The following is a 24,117-nucleotide window of genomic DNA, read 5'->3' on the forward strand; positions in this document are numbered from 1 at the left end:
CTGGGAGGATGCTCTCTCTCTCTTTCTCTCTCTCTCTTTCTCTCTCTCTCTCTGTAAGCTTGACTGAGGATGGTGGGTTTTATTTTGAATAAGCATTGGATTCCACACACAAGTCTATAAATAAGCAGCAAAGCAGACTCCCACACCAACTATAATACAATTACTGTTGGCATTTCTTTAGTCTTAATTGGATCAAGGCTGAAGACCTGCATTATCATTTTTTCACAGACTGTAAGAGGAGAAACAGTGTGCATCTTTTTTTAGGCAAGTGAGGCACTCTCAAACTATCTCTGCCTGTCTTAAATGATTAACTGTCTTTTTAGCCACATATCCTCAAGAACCTTGTATTATAAAGGTTTTGTTGAATGCAAACTATAGAGAAATGCCAGGTCAACTTTTAATGTAGCAGAGCGCATGACATTGTTGTCAAGCAGAAATGAGCAATGAAAACAAAACCTAATGGGGACACAGAGTGCAGGCAACAGATCACTTCTGAAGAGATGGAAAGAGTTACCAGAACTTGCTGAATAATATCAGTAACTAGTCTTACAGAAACAAAGACAATAGGCTATTATAAGCCTTATTTCATTTGCAATGAAAATATAACAGAAGAAGGTAGAAAAAGAAAGGACTTTGGGGGAAGAGTGTATTGCTCCAAAGCATAAATACACAGAGATCAAGAAATTTGGATTAACTTCTGTGAAATTAGAGGTATACACAAAGCACCATTTTTTAGAGAATGACAGCATAATAAGAGGTTTTCAGGTCTGAAGATGTATCTAGCAAGCAGACCTATGTGCTCTTTTTTTTTAAGAAACTTACTAGTAAATGCAAAATCTTCAGAGCCATTTCAGGAATTGTTTGAAGTTAAGGATATATAATATAATATAATAATATAATATAACAACAGAGTTGGAAGGGACCTTGGAGGCCTTCTAGTCCAACCCCCTGCCCAGGCAGGAAACCCTACACCATCTCAGTCAGATGGCTATCCAACATTTTCTTAAAAATTTCCAGTGTTGGAGCTTCACAACTTCTGCAGGCAAGTCGTTCCACTTATTAATTGTTCTAACTGTCAGGAAATTTCTCCTTAGTTCTATATATAATAGAGCTAATGCTAAAATGTCAGCCCTTTGAGGAAAGCCAAATAAGGAAACAGACTACAAGGATTTCAGCAATGGTGCTCTATTGTAAGCAGTGGTGCGATTCAGCCAGTTCAGGCCAATTCAGGCGAACTGGTAGTTAAATTGTTGGCTGGTCCCGCCCTTCCCTCCCTGCCCTTCCAGGAGTCCCCACACGCCCCATTTTAGCTTGGGCTGGGGTAGGTGGCCCCTGCGGCCCATTTTTGCTCCCAGGAGGCTGCAGGGAGGCCTACTAGGCCCAAAACTGGCCACCAAGGGATGGCATGTCCCCCCCGCCCCGGCCTGTTTTTGCTCCCAGGGGTGTGCAGGAGGCCTGTCATAGCCCCTGGCGACACCTAACACGGCCACGCCCACCCAACTGGCCATTAGGGCAGAGACCTGGTTGTTAAATTCTTTGAGTCCACCACTGGTTGTAAGGTATAACCACAGAATATCAAAAGCTTATCAGAGTTTCTCTCTGCCCCATCTTACACCAAATAAAATCAAGGTGGAGTTATTTTAAGTTTCTTTTACACCCTTTCTATTTTCTCAGGATTTTCTCAGGATTTTTCCTCCCTTAACAGCTCATCCATAGCTTCACCAAGAATAATCTCTATATTCCTTGACTCCCTCTGGAATCACCATCTAGTCAGAGCTGAAGAAGCTTCTCGGATAAGAAGCAAAACGTCTTCAGAGAAAAACCAAGGAAATCCAGCTGCATCTTGAAAAAGCACCTTTGGGACAAGCATGACCTGGATGACTAGAATTTCCACAGACACTCTGGGATCTTACATTACAAAGTAGCTGTGAGCAGTATAGCTGATGGGGAAAAATAAGATTGATGAAGACCCTTCAGATTCATGTTAATGTTAACTAGGATGCTCTTAGCGTTATATCGGGCCGGTGAATAGCGCAGGCTGGTAAAGCCTGTTATTAAGAACACAAAGCCTGCAATTACTGCAGGTTCGAGCCCGGCCCAAGGTTGACTCAGCCTTCCATCCTTTATAAGGTAGGTAAAATGAGGACCCAGATTGTTGGGGGGGCAATAAGTTGACTTTGTAAAAAAAAATATACAAATAGAATGAGATTATTGCCTTATACACTGTAAGCCGCCCTGAGTCTTCGGAGAAGGGCGGGGTATAAATGTAAACAAAAAAAAATATCTGAACTTTTCTTAAAAGTGATAGAAAATTCAAGGAGACAAGATGGAAGTATAGCCAACAACATCTTAATCCTTCTAGTTAAGTCTTTAGCTGTACCCAACCTACTCCTCTCCAATCATGTTCCATTTCCTCTCTCACAATTCCCAGCCAGCAGAGCCTTAATTCTGGGAGTCCATCTACATTTATAAATTTCTTTTTGAAATGAGAAGGATAACAGCTTCTTTCTCATCTACTGGTGAATACATTAGTCAGTTCTGGAATATAGTTCTGGAATGTAGTGGACTCTGTAACATGATAAACATTTCAGAGAAAAACTACAAAAACAATTTTCTGTTTGGAGACTCCAATGTATCACAAATGCCAAAATGATTATTATAAACTGTTTATTTTACAGTATCAGAAACTGAAAGGTGATTCAATGGGAATCTTGCAGATTGGTTTCAGAAGAAAAGCCAACATTTTAAAGCCACTAAGGGCCATTTAGCTTTTAAATAATCCTAACTTTTTTTCCCTAATACCTCTGGGTATAGCTCTAAATACCTCTAAAACTGGGTTTTAATCTTTCAAGGATGTTCTAAGCAAAATACAATGGCAAACATTAACATCAGAAATATTCATAAACATTAAAATGACCCACCCCAGGAATTTGCTAGAACCTAAGGTGATACATACCTCAGAGAAGCCTGTGCCTTGAGCACTGTTGCACTCTTTATGTCTATCCAGAAGTATTATTAGTAATTTAAAAATGTCTCTTGAAATATTAAAGGCCAAAGATTATACTGATGTATTGTCTGCAAGTTGGGGTAGATATAATGGAGAAGATCAGCAGGAAAAGCAGGCTACTACATTTCATTAGCTGTTGAAGTTCCCCTTTGAAATGTCAACTTCAACTTCCCTATCTGAAACCAGGCATTATAATCTGTAAACCACATAGAGAAGAAAAACGAGAACAGAGTAACTGAAACAGTTTCATTTTTGCACTGCTGTAGTCTCTGCTCTCAGTATTTGGAGGTCAGCAGAGTGAGTGGATTAACGTCAGTTTCTTTTCTGAGCTTGAATAATACAAAAAAAAAATCAGACAACCTAAAAAAATAACAAATATCTATGGTACAAGTTTGATTAAAAGCACTGCACCTTAACCACAAATCGCACCAATATGATAAAAAATAAAATTGTATTTCACTCATAGAACTGGAACAAGCAGCTAGGGCCATTGATTCCAGTCCTCTGTTTAAGGGCAGGAGTTCTAATTAAAATGACTCCAACTCATCTAGCAAAAGGAAACTCAGCATCTTCCTTGGTAATTGACCCACCATCATCCTATTCTCACTGCTAGAGAGTTTTTCTTAACATTCAAAATGACCTGGTTTAGTCTACTTTATGAAGGTGGCATTCGTCAAAATTTGTTCAATGATTTATATGCAATCAGAGTTAACCACACAGCATGACACTCTTTTCTTAGGTCAGCTTACTGAACCTGAAACCCTTCAAATCATGTTGGTCTATTCCCTCCCACCAAACATGGTGGGAAGTATGGGAATTGTTATACAACTTACCTGGAGGGAATCTAGTTAAGAGATTGTCTTAAAATTTTTTGAATGTGCAGTAGCCCAGATCATGTACCAGGGAAAAATATGCTGCAGATTTTATCAGAAAAAGTGAAGTATGAAAGGATGAGATCAAACCTAAATTTATTGTCTATTAACTAATGTGACACTTATTGTCACTTAGATCAGAAGTCTCCAGCCTTGGCAAATTTAAGACTTATGGACTTCAACTCCCAGAATTCCTCAGCCAGCTTTGCTTTGCTGGCTGAGGAATTCTGGGAGTTGAAGTCCACAAGTCTCAAAGTTGCCAAGGTTGGAGACCCCTTACTTAGATAGTCACACATAGTTTATGAAGGGGCAGGACCCATCTGACTTTGTCTAGACCAGCGGCTTAGCTTAAAAACATTTTTAATATTTTTATTTATTTATTTTGTCAAGTACATATTAAATAATATATCTAAGTAAAAGCATGAATTTAATACATAAAATGAATACAATTAAAGGAAACATTAGGACACGGACGGTAGGCACGCTGGTGCTCTTATGCACGCCCCACTTAGGAATGGGGTGAGGTCAACAGTAGATAGTCTTAGGTTAAAGTTTTGGGGATTTTGGGATGTGCCAATATGCCAAGCAGAACAGGAACCTTGGGAAGAACTTCAAAATATCTCATCCTGTACTCCAAAAACTCATACTCTACTGCCAGAAATAGCGTCCCAGCCACTTATTTAACATAAATGATACACAACTTTAAAAAGTCCAGTTACTATCTCCAAGCTTGACAGCAAAACAATATCCGTTTATTTCAAAGACATGTTCTCGAGGCATTAAATTATATGACTCAGGAGAACCTGAACCAGGGCTGTCAAACTCGATTTCATTGAGGGCCGCATCAGGGTTGTGTTTGACCTTGGGCTGCGGTGGGTGTGGCCAGGGTGGGCATGGCCAGCTCGACATCATTCCTGTGTGGGGCGCCTGTGGTGGCCCGAGAGCTCTGCCAGTGAAAATGGGCTCCCAAGCTCTGTTTTCAGCTGCCACAACCTCCTGCAACCCTCTACCAGTGAAAATGGGCTCCCAAACTCTGTTTTCAGCTGCCACGACCTCCTGCAATCCTCTGCCAGTGAAAATGGAGCTCGGGATGTGGCCCTCCCGAGCTCCATTTTCACTGGCAGAGGGTTGCAGGAGGTCGTGACAACTGAAAACAGAGCTTGGGAGCCCATTTTCACTGGCAGAAGTACCGCAGGCTGGTCCTTTGCTGTTTCCAGGGCAGCCCCGCAGGCCAGATCCGGACCCCGGGCCTTGAGTTTGGCACCCCTGACTTAAACAGTCAAAAGACTGGCTACAAGGCTTCTTTAAAATGCTCAGAACAATTTAGGTGCCCATTGTCCTAAGAAGGATTTGTTCTTTTATGATGCTGCCACCTACTGGGGCACCAATGATTCGAAGGAGGAAAGCAAACAAAGAAAACCAACAATTGATTTTACACAGATGAGTCTACTTTAAAAAAAATCTTTAAGGATGAATTTACTCATAAGCATTAAATTATCAAAAAGTACATCAATGTACTTCCATCTTACTCAGTTCCATGCCTGGGTTTAATATGGACAGTCATACAGTACTGTACTCTCAGCAATAATATGGAAGTACCGGTAGTTCTTCAGATTTGTTTACTTCCCTGTCTAGCTTACAGTCTTGAGGTTTCCTGCTAGTTTCCTATACAAGTACTAATCAGACCCGACCCTATTTAGCTTTTTGGCCAAAGTCAACTGAAGATACTACCTAGCATTCTGTGCATCTGCTGAATTAAGCAGCAGCTCACAAAACCTTATGCTGTTTAATAAGATTGGTTAGTTGGAAAAGATCCTGGCAGATTCCTGATAAATGATTAGACAACTTTGCTGCCATGTATAGCTATTTTTTTTAAAAAAAATGCATATTGATGTTTTTCAATTTGTTTTACACCCACATATCACTATGCAAACATTCTCCTTCAGGAATCCAGCAGATGCTCAAAGGAAATAGATTTTGATATGCATTCTTACATAGCCGTCACTGGTTTCCCACAATACTGTAAACAAAATCAGCTACCCTCTAGCTCAGGGGTCTCCAACCTTGGTCCCTTTAAGACTTGTGGACTTCAACTCCCAGAACTCTGGGAGTTGAAGTCCACGAGTCTTAAAGGGACCAGGGTTGGAGACCCCTGCTCTAGCTTAACATAATATGTGAATTGAGTCATTTTCTGCAGCAGTATCGCACTCCTAAGAGATTGACATTGTGCATAAGATACTACTCATGGTTAACCTAACTGCAGTTAATTCAGTGAACAATAACTAGGGTAAGATGTGGTTGCCTAGTTTCTGGTTTATTATGTTTTGCAAATGCACCTATTATTAATTGTTCTGAAATATCTGCAAATGGGCAAAAGTGGAGGAGACGTAATCCTTAATTCTCTCCTTTCCCCTCTAACCTGACTTACTTTTTATACATTTGCAAAGATTATACAAAGACTGAAAGTGGCATTAATTGCTTTTACTCTGCTTATTGTACTCTGAACTACCCAAAATTGCTCTTGAGTTAGGTGGTGCTAAATTGAATAAAATATATGGACCCATTTTCTGGGTTTGTATTCTGTGAGAGGACAGGCTGTGTACAAAATGGCCAGCATCTGTGCTGCTGTTGCCGTGTCCCTTTAAGGCTCTCCCTAAGCAGCATAGCAACTATTGGTTATAAAAGCTGAGTGGAGAGGCAACAGGGGGCATTGGGGTGTGGTCAGGGGTGGGCTTCAAAAATTTTAGCAACGGGTTCTTTGCCCAGTTGCGGTGTGGGCGTGGTCTAGTCAGCCTCCTGCACCATGGTGGGGAGGGCATTTTTGCCCTCCCCGGGCTCCGGAGGCTTTCCTTGAGTCTCTGGGAGAGCAAAAATGGCCTCCCCAGGCTCTGGAGGCCTTCTGGAGGCTGGAAACGGGCCAGGTAGGCCTGTTTTTCGCCCTCTCCAGGCCTTCATGCACACCCTGCACTTACCTGCATCCAAAACAGGCTGAGTGGGGACTCCTGGGAGGAGAGGGGTGGGGTGGGAGTGGCCAGCCACCAAATCTCCTGGGAGAGGATTTGGGGGTTCTCTGAACTGCACAGAATCTTAGCTAGAGGTTCTCCCAAACCCCTGCAAACCCCCAACAGCCCACCCCTGGGTGTGCTCATATGAGGGAAATAAAGCAAACTAAAACAGATTTTTAAAAAAGATACTGTTCTCCTCTTGCAAGGAGTAGTAGCTAGAAGAGCAGTAGCAGATATAATAGGAGTGAGGAAAGAGAAAAGTGAGCAGTCAGTACTAGCCTGTGAGTGCTTGTGATTGTTGCCTAGGCACCTGGTTTGTTATGTTGGCTCTCTGATGTTTTGGAGCACATTTGGGTATGCATAAAAATAATTCATGCCATATCCCCATAACTAACCAAACAGGCTGGGTTTACACCTGTAAATAATAACTAACCATATTTAGAACTACTCATGTCAAGTTATTTTCTAAAATACCTGTAGGCCAGACAAGGAATAATGGATAGAAACTGAGCAAGGAGAGATTTAACCTGGAAATAAAGAGAAATTTTCTGATAGTGAGAACAATCAACCAGTGGAATAGCTTGCCTTTGGAAGTTGTGGGAGCTTCATCACTTGAGAATTTCAAGAAAAGGTCTGGCTGCCATTTGTCAAAAATGGTGTAGGGTCTTCTGCTTGGGCAGGAGAGGGTTGGACTAGATGACCTACAAGGGTCTTCCAACTCTGTTAATCTGTAATGTTGACATCTGAGTTCAGCAATTAAGCACTTATTTGACGTAGTCCCAAAGGTGCTTTTTCAAGAGGCAACTGAACTTTCATGTTTTTCTTTGAAGATGTTTCACTTCTCATCCAAAAAGCTATTCAGAGCTGAAAAAGCTTCTTGGATGAGAAGTGAAACAAAGTTCAGTTGCCTCTTGAAAAAGCACCTTTGGAACAACTATGACCTGGATGACTGAGAATCTCTACAGACATTTATTTGATGCAGCTAAGGGTATAGTGCAAATCTAAGCCTTGTGATGAACACAAATTTGTCTTTCAAACTTTTAAGCAGAGTCTATTTTAAGATTAAACCAGCATGGATCACATTCGGTAGGTAGACTCTACTGCCAGTTTCCTGTGTGTAAGCTGTTTTTTTTTTTTAATTAAACTATGCTTGGATCTGGATTCCAAGCAACCCTAAGGTGAAGCCCTCCAGTGATTATTATTACATCAAGGGTTGATGTGGGGACATTTGTTTTAGATACAGTGAAATAAACCAGACAGCTGGCCTTTATTATCACAGGTGTCAAACCTTTCCACACAACTGCCTTTCATTTCTTTGAGGAAAGGCAGAATAGCTAAGTGTATGTGGTACTATATAAAGGACATATACTTCATTTAATATGCTAACTCTATACAAGATATCTTGTATTGTAGATTTCCCTAGGTCTGATGTATTCTTTTGGGTGGATATGCTACATATGCTCAAAACATTTATTGCACTGTCTTATATGACTCAATAAAAACTAAGTCCCAGTTAAGTATGTAACTTTTTACTACTTAACCTTTGAGTATGTAACCATTTTAATGAAGAGTTTTGTTTCTCTTTTGCTTTTTAGGTGCCTTTGAATCCTGATTCTTGGCAATTGCCTGGACAAATCCCTTCAATTTTCTTGGCAACATTTTTGGAAAGAGATTGCTATTACTGTACTTTCTTTGTGGGACTGAGAGAAAGTGGTCAGTTCAAAGTTACTCAGCTAACAGACTTGGAATTTGGTCTTCTGCTTTCTAACCCAGTGTCTTTAATCACTATACCAGGGGTGAAATCCAGCAGGTTCTGGCAGGTTCTAGAGAACTAGTAGCGGAAATTTTGAGTAGTTCAGAGAACCGGCAAATACCAGCTCTGGCTGGCCTCAGAGTGGGGTGGGAATGGAGATTTTTCAATATCTTTCCCCAGGAGTGGGGGGGGATGGGGATTTTGCAGTATCCTTCCCCTGCCATGCCCATCAAGCCACGCCCACAGAACTGGTAGGGAAAAATTTTGGATTTCACCCCTGCACTACACCAATATGTAGTTGCACACGTTAACCATGATTTATCAATTATCCATTGACCAGGATATATTCAACAGAGTGGCCACAAATTTAATCACTCTGCCTGGATTAATATTCTGATTTTCAAGTCATATTTGTCATAGCATGAACCCAGCCATAACTAAACAAGTACTAGACTAACATTTTAGAGGAAGTAAGCAATTTGATCTTGGGTAAGTTTTCATCCCCCATAGCATAAGATATGAAATATGGCTCATGTCAAGGCAGAATGTTGATCCCTCCCATCCATAAGATTTAGAGGCTGATTTCCTTTAGTAGCTGCAAATCTTACAAAACTAAGTTTGAGCAAATACTTTAATATATGTTATAGCACATTTTAAAACCTTGTTCTACCTAGGAACTTAAAGAACAATCCAGGAATATTAATAGCAATAGCACTCAGACTTATGTACCATTCAACAGGGCTTTACCCTGTTGCCCCCAACAATCTAGGTCCTCATTTTACCGATCTTGGAAGATGGAAGGCTGAGTCAACCTTGAACTGGTAGGGATTGAACTCCTGGCTGTGGGTAGAATTTGCCTACAGTACTGCATTCTAACCACTGCACCACCAGAGCTCTCTAAGTACTATACGCTGAGTATTTTGCCTGTTTGACCTAAAGCTGGGATGGTCAAACTGGCAGTCCGTGGGCCGGATGTTTCACGCGCAGGCCACGCCCACCTCAGCTCCGCGAAGGGGAAAGTCACGAAACGTCACGTGATAGCAACGTGATGCGGCACGTTTGACACCCGTGGCCTAAAGAATGTGCGTTGTTTTTCAACATAATAGATGTGAGTGATTATACAAGCTCTGCAGTGGTATCTATTGATCCACCTAATTTGATGAGTCTCAGGGGTTCTCCATCACTTGAAGACCCCCCCCTCCCCCATGATCTGATTTCATTTAATTTACTGGCTGCGGAGGGTAGCGGCTGATTTAACAGTAGTGGCTAAAAGGGACTTTAAACTGACTTGTAATTAACTCATCAGGGGAAGAGAAAAAAGGCTATGCTTCGAGGAAATACTGTGAGGCATTTGCTCCCTCTCCTGGCAACTCATGGGAATCCTGGGGAAAAATACAAAGAAATGATTGGTCCTATCCTTTTCAAGCATTTCTGTTCAAAGAAATATCAGTGTCCAGATTTATCCAGCCAAATATGCAAAATATGATTGAACTGCAACTCCCATAACCCCCATATGATGTGGTATCTATCTTGGAGTTAATGGAAATGGGAGATGGCTCTGCAAAATTCCCATAACCCTTCACTGTTTGCTATGCTTATTAGAGCTGCTGGGAGTTGTAGTTCAATTTGTAGTTCATCTGGAAGCTCAGGATGTTCCTTCTTTATTCACTGGCCTCTTTTGTTGGTAGTCGAAGTCCTTCATTTCTTTGGCTTAGATTCCCATTTCAACCCAATGTGGCATTTTAGCTTAAAGATGGATACAGGCCATTTTCCAGTCTTATTGCTCCCTTCTAGATGAGGTGTTAGATGAGAACAGACTATGACGGTTGCTAAAATATTTATTTATTTATTTATTTTATTTATTTATTTATTTTGTCACAACAATATATGTAATTATCATACAGAAAGGTTATATGGTATATAAAGGTATAAGCATACACACACACACACATATATATATATATATATATATATATATATATGAAGAAGAAAAGAAAAACAATAGGACAGGAATGGTAGGCATATTTGTGCGCTTATGCATGCCCCTTATGGTCCTCTTAGGAATGGGGTGAGGTCAATAGTAGAAAGTTTTTGGTTAAAGTTTTTAGGATTATGAGAAGAGACCACAGAGTCAGGTAAAGTATTCCAAGCACTGATGATTCTGTTACAGAAGTCATATTTTCTGCAATCTAGATTAAAGCGGTTAACATTAAGTTTAAATCTATTGGTTGCTCTTGTATTATTGCAATTAAAGCTGAAGTAGTCTTTGACAGGAAGGACATTACAATAGATGATTCTATGAGTTAAACTTAGGTCTTTTCGAAGTTTTCGAAAAGCCCAGGATTTCAAGTCTAGTAGGATAAGGTATTCTGTTGTTTACAGAGGAGTGGAGAACTCTTCTTGTAAAATATTTCTGGACACGTTCAATTGTATTGATGTCAGAGATATGGTGAGGGTTCCAAACAGGTGAGCTTTATTCTAGAATTGGTCTAGCAAATGTTTTATATGGCTGCATATTGATTCTTGCTAAACTGGAAGTTTCATATTGAGAAATATTGCCCAACAAGCAAGAGGTAAGAGAAACAGCTGTTTAGTAAAGTTGGTTTCCAGACACTGGAGAGGGGGGGCAGGAAGTGGGGTGTGTAAAATCCCCTCAAACAATCTTCACTTAAACCTGTCTTCTCAGAGGTCCATTAAGTTAATTGGGCTTACTTCCAGGTAGCTAAGTAAAGCATTACAGCATAATCCTGTTAAATGCAAATTAATCCTCAAAAGAAATCTAGCATAGCAGATTGAATAGATTGTTGAAACATCCAGATAGTGAATCTAATCAAAACATTACTATCGGATTATAATGGCTTAAATAAGCTAATAAATGTGTTTCCAGGAATTCTGACAACTGTAACAAATTAGAAACAGAGGAACATGGATAGAAAGAGGGAACAACTCAGTCCTAAAGCTTCTCATTTGCAAGTATTTTCACTGACTTCAGGCAGGCAGGCAACACTTAATGAACAAGCAGTTTTTAAGCTTGACTGAATGCCTTTTCCATTGTGTTATCTTGCTGCACTATTTCTCCATACCAAGAAAAAAGAATATTGAACAAAATGCAATTCAAAGTCAAAATAACATGCAAGCTTTCAGCAATCCAAATAAGATGGTAAGTTTTTATAAAAGAAAAAAGGCTGGAGTAAAATATAGCTGTTAATAAATCCACAGATTGGCTTTTAGTTTCAGTCTTCCATAAATGTGAGAAAAGCAGCAGTTGTATTTCAACAGGTTTATAAAATCTTGCAGATTTATGGCCTGATTTATTTATTTAAGTATTTACATGGCTACCTAACTCAGCCAACATTAAGCAAGAAAAAAACACCCATGTATCATTAAAAGGTAACACAGATGGCAAACTGAGAAAACAGAAGAAACAACCTTGGTAGGAGGAATGAAATCCAGCAGGTTCTATCTATAAGTTCTGCAGTGGAAATTTTGAGTAGTTCAGAGAATCGGCAAATGCCACCTCTGGCTAGCCCCAGAGTGGTAAGAGAATGGAGATTTTGCAGTATCCTTCACCTGCCACGCCCACCAAGCCACGCTCACCGACTGCTTGGTAGCCTTATTCTTTCAGCTGGAATGTTTGGGTAAAGGCATCCATAAGTTAACTATGCACCCTTCTCGATAGAGGGGAGAAAACTCTTGCTTTTATCTTTCTTGAATCTTTTCACTATTCAGTTTCAATGGAGAACTTGGTTCAGGTGTTTGGAGAGAAATCTATTCATTTCCTCTACACTACCTATGTTGTCTATTCTGTCTACTCTCTGCCATGTTCTGTTTTCTGAGCAGCTCTCCTCCAATTTTCCAATATCTCCAAATAGGAGATACAGTATATGCTTAAAAGGCCAGGATAAGGAAATTGGTGAACTTTGTTTAATCTATAAATCCAACAGCCAACTTCTCTGAGCTGATGACTATTCAAGGAGGAGGCACAGGATATATCTATGGCACTTCACAACATCTTGGCAGGACTCAAGGTCCATGCTCTTTTCCCTCTGCAGCCACTACATGAGCATCAAGAATCTTCCTGTAGCAGAGGTGGTATTCAGAAGGTTCTGACCAGTTCTGGAGAACCGGTAGTGGAAATTTTGAGTAGTTCAGAGAACCGGTAAATACCACCTCTGATTGGCCTCGCTCCCATCTATTCTCTGCCTCCTGAGTCCCAGCTGATCGGGAGGAAATGGGGATTTTGCAGTATCCTTCCCTTGGAGTGGGGTGGGAATGGAGAATTTACAGTATCCGTCCTCTGGAGTAGGGTGGGAATGGATATTTTACAGTATCCTTCCCCTGGAGTGGGGTGGGAACGGAGATTTTACAGTATCCTTCCCCTGCCATGCCCACCAAGCCATGTCATGCCCATCAAGCCACGCCCACAGAACCAGTAGTAAAAAAATTTGAATCCTACCACTGTCCTGTAGCCTTCTGGGATAGGTAAGTCTTGTTTGGCCCAAGGGCTGACAGAAGAGAACCCATCTGAACTATCGCTTCTTGTGGGCATATAAGGCTTTGTCTGTCCCTCAGGGAAGAGCAGCACACGGTTAAGCCCAAAGCAGATGGGACTAGCTTTGCTGCTGAAACCTCATCTCCACTGCTTCACTAGTCTTGTCCCAAAGGACATCCCATCTGCCATGCCACAGACCTCAGCAAGAGGAAGCACCTTTTTCCTGTTCTGTCCACCACAGCAGGAATAGTTGCTTTTCCAACAGGAAAAATTCTGAATCCTAACAGCCTATTTATAAATTTGTCTCCTGCATTGGGGACATGCTTTATCCGACAGTGGGAAAGAGCCAGATAACATTTGGGCAGCCAGGTGCTTTTTTTTTTTTGCCCCCGGATTTCCTGGATGAGATTGACTGAAGAGGTTCCTGATAAAAGCTCCGCGGAGATGAAAAGGTTTCCACCCACACCCACCCATGAATTCACTGTAAAAGAACCAACCAAACTGGACCTGGTGTAACTAGACATGGACCCCTGAACACAATTCAAGGGACTATTCAGAGTTCGGAGTTTAAATTATTTATTGGTCGATTACAACCTCAAATGGAATTTATTTATTTATTTATTTAATCAAATTTTTATACCGCCCTATCTCCCGAAGGACTCAGGGCGGTTTACAGCCAGGTAAAAATACAGAAATCATACACAATAAAAACTAATTAAAAAACTTATTTAAATAGGCCAGAATTTAAAATTACAGTTAAAATGATAAAACCCCATTACCTAAAAATTAATAATTAACCCCAGTTAAAATTAAGTAAACTTTTAATCCAGTCCCGCTTGGATACATAAATGCGTTTTCAGCTCACGGCGAAAAGTCCGAAGATCAGGCACTTGGTGTAAACCAGGGGAAGTTCGTTCCAAAGCGTAGGACCTCCCACAGAGAAGGCCCTACCCCTGGGGGCCGCCAGCCGACATTGTTTGGCGGACGGCACCCTGAGAAGACCCTCTCTGTGTGAGCGTACGGGTCGGTGGGAGGCATGAGGTAACAGCAGGCGGTCCCGTAAGTACCCGGGCCCTAAGCCATGGAGCGCTTTAAAGGTGGTAACCAAAATCTTAAAGCACATGAATGAAAATCAGCTATCAGTAATACACGTTTTTAAAACGCACATTTAAAAGTTGTATATTAAGAGTGCAACAAAAATATCATTAAAAATAAATCAAGAGTATCCACCCTGTGCCCTAGGATATTTTCCAACAGCCTATCTGTTGTTATTTTTTAATGTTTTTGCCTATTAGTGGAAGAGCAGAAGAGAAAGGGCTTCCTTTAGGGGTGAAATCTACTTACCTTCCTTACCGGTTCGGAAGTGCACTTGCCCCGCATGAATACTCGCTTCACTTGCACGCCCTCTGCATATGCGCAGAGGATAAAAAACACATTACTTCCTGGTTAAAACCAGGAATTAACGACAGCCGGATGTGTGGGCGGAGCCTCGCACTGCGATTGCTACTAGTTCTCTGAACCCCAGCCAAGATCACTACCGGATCGGGCAAGCCAGTCCGAACCAGGAGCATTTCACCCCTGGCTTCCTTGATCTCTCTTGATAGGAGGGCCAAAGCCACTAATCAGCCACTGAGAAGTCTCCTGCTTACCTTTCCACCAAGTGATCGGTTTGCTGCAGAGGAACTCTGGGAGTTGAAGTCCACAAGTCTTAAAATTACCAAGGTTAAAGGGAAGAGTTCCTCCCAGGGATATTAAAGCCTCATCACTCTCAATCATGAAGATTGCAAGATTTACTTGTCAAAAAGACAAAGCTGAAATCCTTCGAGACTCTGTTTTTGAAACCATCAGAACTACCTGGCCAGTTTCAATATCTTCAGATAAGCAATGTTGGTCTAAAGAAGTGCTTTGGTTCAGCTGGGAGAAAAGAACCTTTAATGTAACTTAATCCCAAATAAGGCATTCAGTAATAAGCACTGTGGTGCCAAGATCTTGTAGTATGCATAGCACAACACAAATGCCACCCTTTTGTAAGAGGCAGAGTTTTGTCACTTGCCTCCTTTGCCTACCACCACCCTCCCAGTAACACAAAGACCTGCATGCAGTTTGGTTATAGAATGTGGTAGCAGAAGGCAAAGCATTATAAAGATTATCTGAGATATTCAAATCCTTCACTTTGTATATGCATGTTCCCTTAAAACTTAATCTCCAGTCCTTCCAGAAAAAGAGCTTCAGCTACCGCCAATCAAAAACGTTGTGCCAAATAATATTGTTCTGAATTCCTTAATACATCTTGTGTGGAAACAAAATATGAAAACAGTGGGAAAAGATGAAGTGGAAAGCTATATTATCTGGCATGTGCATGCGCTCTCTCTCTCTCTCCCTCTCCCTCTCTCACACACACAAATATACACTGAATAAGACAAGCTGGTTAGATGAGAAAATGTACTTATATAGTTGTACCTCAGTTTAAGGACCACTGATTAGACATTTTCCTCCATCAAGACTTATTCTTCATTTCTTTTAAACCCATTTCCTTCCCTTCAAGGCAGACCTGGCTGACAGTTCCTTGCCCTTCTAGAATTCTTTCAATGAACTCTGACCCACCACTTAAGAATTGATGTCTTAAGTAAAACTGAAAGCTAAAAAGGATTTTTGTGCTGACCTAGTCTGATAATAACCATCATCTGTGGAACTTATTAAGTTTTTTTTCAGGATCCTCTTCCAGGAATCTATTCCTGACTCTTGCCAACTCGAAAGAGAGAAACCATTTTCCATGATGCGCAGGCCAAGCCAAATTGGCTTGCTTAGCTTTTGAACTTTCCTGCCATGCTGCATAATCGATAGTTAGATGCAAGTGTGCTGCAAAGAGTTACTCTCTTCTTTGAGCTGAACCGGCAAGTTTTGTCCCGCTACCTGCATCTCCCTCCTTTTGACTGGAAAAAGCTCCTGTAGCGTCTATGCCAGCCAGGACTTCATCTGAGTCATTGCAGTTGGAAGTTCCATAATACGTCCCACTTAATGCAAGCCAGTTCCATTATTAAACCCATCATAGGAGAAGCAGCTTGCAGAGCAGTAATTTTGCCAGAGAGTAGAGGTCTCACAATCTCCCCCTCCCAAGACATTAGAGCAGGGTGTAAACTCAAGGCCCATGGGCCGAATCCGGCCTGCAGGGTGCTTAGATCTGAACTGTTTCCATCTGCCCTGGAAACGGCAAAAGACCGGCCTGCAGTGCCTCTGCCAGCAAAAACAGAGCTTGGGAGGGCCGTGTGCAGCCTTCATGAGTTCCATTTTTGCTGGCAGAGGATTGCAGGAGGCCGTCGCAACTGGAACGGAGCTCAGGAGGGCCACGCACAGCCTTCATGAGCTCCATTTTCACTGTCAGAAGGTTGCAGGAGGCTGTCACAACCGAACGGAGCTTGGGTGGGCTGCACATGGCCTTCACGAGCAGTATTTTCGCTGGCAGAGGGTTGCATGAGGCAGTTGCAGCTGGAAACGGAGCTCGGGAGCACATTTTTGCTGGCAGAGCACTTGGGTCACCATAGGCGCCCGACATGAGTGATGTCAATCTGGCCACGCCCACCCTGGCCCCCTAAGGTCAAACACAACTCTGATGCAGCCGTCAATGAAATTGAGTTTGACACCCCTGCATTAGAGCATACTTTGTAAACTCAACCAGATGTACACGAGGCTCAGCCTTTTTCTAAACAGGGCTTTAGGATAGGGAGAAAGTTTCCACAAGAATTCTACAGATACCATAGCTGTCCTGCCTGAAAATGATCTTGTCAAGGAGTAGAACTTTTCATTCCATTTAAGACCACTGGCAGCAGCTTTCTTTGAGCAATGATTTGTGTAAGGGCATTTCCTCACACACAATTAAATGTACTTGGCTTTCAGGTTATAATTGTCTCACCATGCTTTCTATTTTTCTCACGTCTATAAAACCTCCGTTCTCCTGTCCCACTGTTCACAACAGACTATGGGATGGCAAGCATTGTGTGTGAATGGATGGTTGGGATATTAAGATGTATATGAATGAATTGAGGGGACCTATGAAATGTTTTTCTATATAAATTTACTCCTATTCCTGCCATGGTTCCACATCACGTTCACCATACACATACACAGAAAGAGGCATCTTTAATATTTTGTGAAAATAAACATCTAATTGTGCCCCATGGATTGCATACCCTAAAGCATGGTGCAATCCATGGGGAAGGGGGTATTTCTCTACTTTTGAATCAATGTCCTTCACCCATCCTAGAATCACTTAAAATGACTCAGTCTCTATGTTGGTTCTATTAGGTCAGTTTTGAGTTGCTGCCAAAAGATGTTGACTTGACTTGTGAGTGTGCCAATCCATTACAGAGATGGTGATTGATTGTATCTTCTGACTTTGCTTTATATCCCTTTTCAGCATATCATCAGCTAGGCAAGAGTGTATCTATTGCACTGCAGCAGAGACGAGGTGGGTGGTCTCAGATTTTTGGTTATCGTCTCTAGGCTGGCTCGTTTGCAAATTCTTCTCAACCTTTTGGGCATCTCATCTACAAACTTGAAATTTGCCACGTATGTTCCTCTTGGCTTCTAGGTGCTCACTAAGAAAGGATTTTTCGAAATGACCATCAGAGCATTAGTATTTCCTATACTATTATAATACGCTCTGATGCTAATTAGTTAGATGTTCTACTCCCCCTGCCAACTTGAAAATAACTCTGGAGAGAATGGGATAGCAATGGACAGGCTTCTGTGGAAAAAGCCTCATGGAGAGAAGGGGCTAGAAAGCCTGAGGGAGAGAAGGGGATAGGATAGGAGAGGCTTGTGTGGGGCAAGGCTGATGGAGAGAAGGGGAGAGGATAGGGGAGGATTCAAGCTGTGTCGATTTATCAGGCCTGATCACATAGTTTCGTAGCAAAGCACGGGGATCCAGCTAGTAAAGAAATATGGGAAGATACAATGTCAGAAATAACTCTGAAGAGGAGAGAAGTAGACCTTCTGTTAAGTGCTCTAGAATGGGAGGACTGAACCTGACTAGTTGATGGTCAGCCAGTCTTCAAGGAGAATGAGAAGGGAAGCAATTGGAATTGACAAATACAAGAAAAGTGGCAAATAAGCAACAAAAGCCAGCTTTGACATTCCTTATTATTAACTGGTCATTCAAGTGACATTTTAAAACAATTGTAAAACGAATCAGCAAAATTTTCCCCCAAATAAAGTAGCAGAGGTCTGTTTTCTCCTCTAAGTTTGGGGAAATGGAAAGAGAAGTTGGTGTCAAAAAAGAAACTGGAGAAGAGAGTTGGATGAAAGAAAGTAATGAACGAGTGTGCTAATGAAAAGGACAAAGGCCGGGAGAGAAATGGCTTTGATTAATGTTAGTTACCACCAGAAGGGACGGTACCACACTTCCCCAAACTGTGTCAAATCGCACTCCTGATTTTGTTCCCAAAGCAAAGGGTAGCAGATTTTATATTCATTTAAGCTGCTACTTGGCAGTAAGAAAGGGGGGAACCGTTTCTACATTTGTGTAGCCCATAAATACTTAACGTTAATGGAGCTGAGGATGAAATAAGGAAAATCTACTTACTTAAATTTATATGCCTCCCAACAATTCTAGGCAGTTCACAAATCAAAACATCAAAATAAGTATACAATAAAAGATAAAAATGAAGAATAAATGATGACAAGGATGACAAAAATAAGCAAACAAAAAAATTGAATCCAGACAACCTAAGGAGGAGGGGAGCTGGCATAAAATGATACAAAGATGAGGGTTTGTAAGGCTATGATTGTGCCATGCTGAAGGCAAGTGGAGGCAGAGTTGGTAGGGGTTAATTTGGATAGTACTTCTTTGGCCAGATTATTTGACAAAGCTCCAAGTCCCTGCACCCTGGAGGACTCCTGCATTAGTAACCATAGACATCTCTTTTTTCCCTTCCTGAAAGGACATATGGCAGAGAGGATACTACTTCCTCCCTCCTTCCCTCCTTGACAGACTTCACCAGAGAAGCAATCAATCAATCTCTTTTGAAAATTGAAGGCAAGAGAGAAAGAAAAAGTATCCATCCCGTCCCTCCTTTGGACTGAGATTTCTTTTATCTATGGCTATGGCATTTCCTGTCTCCCAACATTATTCTCATACTCCTCTACAGTATCAGTTGATAATGGTTGCTAATGAGAAGAAAGAAGAGGCAGAGGATGCAAGAACAGGAAAAGGAAGAGCATATTGAAAAGGAAAATGTGAGAATCAGCTGGGAAGAAGAACACTCCAGACGTTCTACTTCTCCAAGATGGTATTTTGCTTATATATCCCTCAACCCTGGCAGTTGCGGGGATGGCCAGCCTACCTGTCTGTATTCTTTGATCAGGAACTGCATTTTGGAATTGAAGGGAGGGTCCAGGCCTGCTGCTATTGTCATGGGACTTTTAGAATACCATTTCCTCGGCTGCAATATAATCTAGCTTTTGCTTGAACTTGTAACGAAGGATACACCCACAGGCCCCCAGATCAGGGGTGAAATGCTCCCAGTTTGAACTGGATCAGCAGATCCGGTAGCGATGGTGGTGGGAGGTTCGGAAAACTGGTTAAAACCCCTGCCCTCACCCACCCATGCCCACCCAATCGCCTGGTCGCCCGCTTGCTGCTTCTTTCCGGCTCACTCGCTTCCCCCCCCCCCAAATAGTAGGAATAGGTTGTAAAAAAGGCTTTTAAAAGGTTAAAAAAAGGCTCTGACAATCACAGCTGAGCCGCACGATTGTCGGGGCCTTTTGTTTTACTTTTAAAAGCATTTTTACAACCTATTCACCCGAATAGGTGGTAAAAAAATGCTTTAAAAAAGTTTTTAAAAAGGCTCCTACGATCGCGCACCACAGCTGATCATCCCCCCCATGCGCTGTTCTACTTACCTTCCTTCCCATGCTTCCTTTTGGTGTGCACTGTGTATGCGTGCGCACCTCGCATTTGGTATGTGATGTGCACTGCGCATGCATGCAAATAGCACGCATTTGACACACAGAGTGCATGCGCAGCCACCGAACCAGTAGTGAACCAGTTCAGATTTCACCACTGCCCCAGACTCATGTCCATCCAAATTCTGTTTACAGAATTCGGTGAAGAAAAGTGCACCAATATAGCTCCAATGACAAGGAACGTTCTCATAACATTTAGGGGGTTTTCTTCTTCTTGCAATTAAATGCCATTGAATCTAATCCTGCCTTCTCTAGCGACAGATAACAGGAGCCCCTGATTTTATACATGACAATTTCTACATATTTCTCTTTAATCTTTGGTCTAAGCCAGGAGTCTGCAAACTTGGCTCTTTTAAGACTTGTGGACTTCAACTTCAACCAGTTTTGCTGGCTGAGGAACTCTGGGAGTTGAAGTCCACAAGTCTTAAAAGAGCCAAGTTTGCAGACCCCTGGTCTAAGCTATTAAAAAAAAAGTGTTGTGAAGTCGTTAGGGCACTAGGCTAGAAACCAGGAAACTGAGTTGTAGTTTTGCCTTAAGCAGGAAATCAGCTTGGGCCAATCATTGTCTCTCAGCCTTAGGAAGAAGGCATGGCAAGCTACTTCTAAACATTAGGAGTCAATATTGACTAGAAGGCATATCATGCTGGTAGAATGCTGACAGATGTCATTCACTTATAGGAACTTTTATTCTAGATAAGAGGTATCAAACTTGATTTTAGGGTTGTGGATGTTAGGATTTTAGGGTTGATTTTTAGGCCGCATTAGGGTTGTGTTTGACTTGGGGGGGGAGGTGGGTGTGGCCAGGGTGGACGTGGCTGGGCTGAGCTCTGTTTTCACTGGCAGAGTGCTGCAGGAGGCCGTCGCAGCTGAAAACGGAGTTCAGGAGGGGCACATGCAGCCCTCCTGAGCTCCATTTTCGCTGGCAGAGGCACCTCAAGCCAGTCCTTCAGTGGTTCCAAGGTGGCCCTGTGGGCCAGACCTAAGCACCCTGCAGGCCAGGTCTGGCCCATGGACCTTGAGTTTGACACCCTTGTTCTACATAATAGTGTTCAGGGAGGGCCCTTATTACAGTGGTCTTTCTCCCAGAAACATCCATCAGGCTCTTACTACTTCATCGTTTTGAAGGGGCACCTTCAGAAGGACAATTATTATCATAAGCTGGTCTTATGGGGGGGGAGGGCTTTCCTCCTTAACAAACACTGTGTCCACTTAGGCAAAAAGAGAGAAGGAGGCAAACAGAAAACAAGAGAGGATTTCAAATAAGAGATGATGTCATCTGGAACATCTATAAAATTTCCAGGAACCAAGACATGGTGATTGTACAGCCTCATCGAAAAACCTTGCCCTGCAATTTTAAACTCTTGTTTCAGCTTCCCCAATCTGGTATCTTTCAGATGTGCTTACTTAAACCTTTTGCCATCTTAAAGCTTCCACAAATCACACAGGAGCAGCAACATTACCAGATGTGAGCAAAGTCATGAGCTGGGAATGTGGGGAAGCTGCTTCAACCCAAGGCCAGCTGCTGTTCAAATCAGTTTCTCCAGCACTTCAGAGGTAATATGGCCATGTAAATGGACTTCCAATCTTGGGACATGGGTGAACATCACATGGAAGCATATTGACTTTCCTTGCTTTTGCCTGTATTGTAATCTGAGACAGCTTTCTTCAACCCCTCTGCTTCCAGGATTTCCCAAGTTACTTCTCTGCCTTAAGTGAAGGCACCTGGAATGTCCAACCTGGATACCAGAGAGATGAAACTGTAACAGGCAAGTACACTTAGAAATCAATTGGAAGCAAACAAAAGTGTCAGAAGTGAGCAGGCTTAGGAGCAGAAAGGAGAAACATTCTACCTTTGTCTGTTCAAAACTGTGGCCACTTCCTCCTCCCTAAACGAGGCTATTGTGTGCTACGTCTGATGTACTTTTCACAGTTTCATCCCGACAGATTCTCCCCCTCTACCCGTACCCCAGAAAATGACACTGTACCTTCTCCCAGATTAATGGGATCCCTTACCAAAACATAGTCACCTTGGGAGTGTCCACAAACTCAGTCTAAGGAACAAATGTTAGCTGTCTTGTAAAAATTAGAAGAGACTTTTCAATCATCACAAATCAAAGTCCTCTAGCAGTTTGTAAGGATCATAAAAGACCGAGCATCTGGTCTTTGGTCTGGCAGGTGGGGTTATCAAAATGTATGCCAACTTCCTCTCAAGCCCCCTATTTATCCATTTCTATGGGTGGTCCTTTAACACACATTGTTTTCTTCTCCCTGCTGTTTTACTTCTCTTTGTCTGCGCCTGCTATGCGTCTGGGCTGCCTCTTGTTCAGTCTGTGGGCAAAGCGTCTTTTATCATAAGCCTGGCATGTGTCTGTTATGTACATAACAACAAATACCAAATACATTTGGTAAAGCAACAGAGTTCAAACTAGCAATAAAGTGCCCTGTAGGCACACATTGCAGCAAAAGAAAAACAAAAGGGCATTTGATTGTCCAAACAGATGAATTGTGCTCATTGTTCACTAAGCATGTTCCTTAGAATTTATCGGCTTCCTCAAAGACTGGAAGGCCATTTGATGATCACATACCTTCTTCCCTTCCCCCAACCATCCTTTTAGTTCTTGTGAATCAGTTTGATCTATTTCCTGGCACACTATGACCAGAAATGACTTAACCCTTGTGTCATGCTCAGAAGCTCTCAGCAGACTTCCAAGCACACTGACCAAGACTTAAGTTTGGATATTGAGAAAAAGGAGGCTGTATGCTAAGACCTTCTCCCTGCCCTTGTGTTTTGGACCAGGGGGGTGCTGCCTGAGACATATAAACCTCCAGAGATGTTTGGCATACAATGAAATCAGCTGCAGAAGACAAACACGTTCATGTCTAAGGAAAAGAGGATCGGCTTGGCTTTTTCTGGGAAAGGACCCATGATGTTATGTGTTCTCACCAAATTATGATTTAGTCTTTATAACTCTTGAATCAATATTTTTTTGTTTCAGAAAAGAAAGGGATAATTTCAAATGCCATTTCCTAGGAGTTACAATGCTCTTCCTCCTCGTCCTCTTTGCTCAGCCAAAGACTTCAATGGGCAACAGCAACAATGGAGAAAGGAATTACATTGGTAGAGGACACAGTGAAAAGAGGAAGGCTTGAAAAGAGCATTTCAAAAATACTGGCCTGCCAGCTCCCGAATTACTGGATCTTGGTGACACTTCCGACTGCTGCAATTCTAGATATTAAGCAGCCACAAGAAAAGCATCTTTCTTCCCTAGACTGGCTGATTGAAACAACCCACTCTCCCCTTTTGTGCATTGTAGAGAAACGCCTAACGATGAAAAATCAAGGCTGATGCTCTAAGGGGAGCCAGCGACTCTCCCACACGGCCTGAGATGAGGGGAGTGGATATGACGTGGAAGAGAACCGGCCCAGACTTTCTCTGGGCTGGGTCACCCCTGGGAAAAGTCGGATTCCCACTCAGCAGTCCGGGGCAAAACTGCGGAGGGCAAGAATAAAAACGCCTGGGAGGAGCCCGGCATGGTTCTCTGCAGCCTTGAGTTCTTGCCGAAGTATAAAGGAGACAGAGAAAGACACCCCGTCAGGTATCCCCCAGTTTGCCATGCTGGCTGAGCACCATGGGAGGGGGAGTCACAACTCCTCTTTGGAGAGAGGGTCCAGGCAGGGAGCGCCGGGCAGAAGCGAAGGAGCGAGTTGGGTTCTCCCCAGCGGCGCTTTCCGTCTGCAGGGGCGGGCGGGCCGGCTTGCCGAGCCGCTGGCCTCGGCCTCCGCCAGTCCGGCTGGGCAGGGGAGCCTTCTGCGCCGGACGCTTCTTCCGAGCACCGCCGCCCCGACTGAATTACATTCGCCTTTGGCAGCAAGACGCTCGGCCTCGCCGCCGGCCGCCCCGCCTCAATCTTTGCTGCTTGGCAGGCGGAAAGGACCATATGGCAGCCCCCTCCCCTCCCGCCCCACTCCCCGGGCCGCCGCGTGGAGAGCAGCATCCCCACCCCGCCCCGCGGAAGCCCCAGCCC

The 24,117-nt window shown here is 42.7% G+C and overlaps 1 protein-coding gene across 7 annotated transcripts in view; it reads right to left on the reverse strand.

The window, feature by feature from the left end:
- The window catches only part of NAV1 (neuron navigator 1), a 282,699-nt gene that overhangs the window by 258,102 nt on the left and 480 nt on the right, over positions 1-24,117 (reverse strand). Inside the window, exon 1 of one of the 7 annotated variants that reach the window (XM_058174442.1) lies at positions 2,957-3,087. The exons of the other annotated variants lie outside the window; for them this stretch is intronic. The gene's annotated coding sequence lies outside the window, so the exon portion shown is untranslated. Of the gene's footprint in view, positions 1-2,956; positions 3,088-24,117 lie in introns of those variants that run through there. 7 annotated transcript variants of the gene reach the window in all.

This window comes from Ahaetulla prasina, chromosome 3, assembly GCF_028640845.1.
Source record: "Ahaetulla prasina isolate Xishuangbanna chromosome 3, ASM2864084v1, whole genome shotgun sequence".
NCBI classification, from domain to species: domain Eukaryota; kingdom Metazoa; phylum Chordata; class Lepidosauria; order Squamata; family Colubridae; genus Ahaetulla; species Ahaetulla prasina.